The following is a 1023-nucleotide window of genomic DNA, read 5'->3' as shown; positions in this document are numbered from 1 at the left end:
CTGGTGCAGAAGAAGACGCCGGGCAGCTTTCGTCGATTTCAAAGTTAAGTACTTGTAGATTTTCACCCCCTCTTGAACTCAGGTCTGAAAAGTTGGATCACTGTCCTCTTTTCAGATCTGGGGCAGGACAATCGTGTTGTTTTGTTTGATGTAATGTTGGGCCCTTGTCTCTGTGTTTGAAGTCAGAGAATTCATTTCCGAAGCCCGCGATCTAGCCACTTGGAACACTTGAGCCAAATGTCCGAAATTATGCGACGGAATTTCTTATATTTTGGGGAGCTTTATTGTATGACAACAAGTCGAAATTGAGTGCGCGCAGCATGAAAAGAGTAACCAAATAGCATCGCGTCTGGCTGGAAATGAAGTCTTTTCTTTGTACGTGTATGTGTGATTCATGTGGAATTTTGAAAGATGTACATTTGTGACTGGCATTAACATGGTTTCTCGCTGCTTTTTGGCAGTATCTTTTTTGTCTTTTTGTCCGTGTGTCCTGTGCAGGTCCACGAAGAAGAAGATGAGGGTCTCTGGTGCAGAGAACGCCGGGCAGCTTTCGTCGATTTCAAAGTTAAGTACTTGTAGATTTTACCCCCTCTTGAACTCAGGTCTGAAAAGTTTGGATCACTGTCCTCTTTTCAGATCTGGGGGCAGGACAATCGTGTTGTTTTTGTTTTGATGTAATGTGGGCCCTTGTCTCTGTGTTGAAGTCAGAGAATTCATTTCCGAAGCCCGCGATCTAGCCACTTGGAACACTTGAGCCAAATGTCCGAAATTATGCGACGGAAAGTTCTTATATTTTTGGAGCTTTATTGTATGACAACAAGTCGAAATTGAGTGCGCGCAGCATGAAAAGAGTAACCAAATAGCATCGCGTCTGGCTGGAAATGAAGTCTTTCTTTGTACGTGTATGTGTGATTCATGTGGAATTTTGAAAGATGTACATTTGTGACTGGCATTAACATGGTTCTCGCTGCTTTTTGGCAGTATCTTTTTTGTCTTTTTGTCCGTGTGTTCCTGTGCAGGTCC

This window comes from Patiria miniata, unplaced genomic scaffold, assembly GCF_015706575.1.
Source record: "Patiria miniata isolate m_02_andy unplaced genomic scaffold, ASM1570657v1 HiC_scaffold_14, whole genome shotgun sequence".
Lineage (NCBI taxonomy): Eukaryota > Metazoa > Echinodermata > Asteroidea > Valvatida > Asterinidae > Patiria > Patiria miniata.
This window is presented reverse-complemented; position numbering follows the sequence as displayed.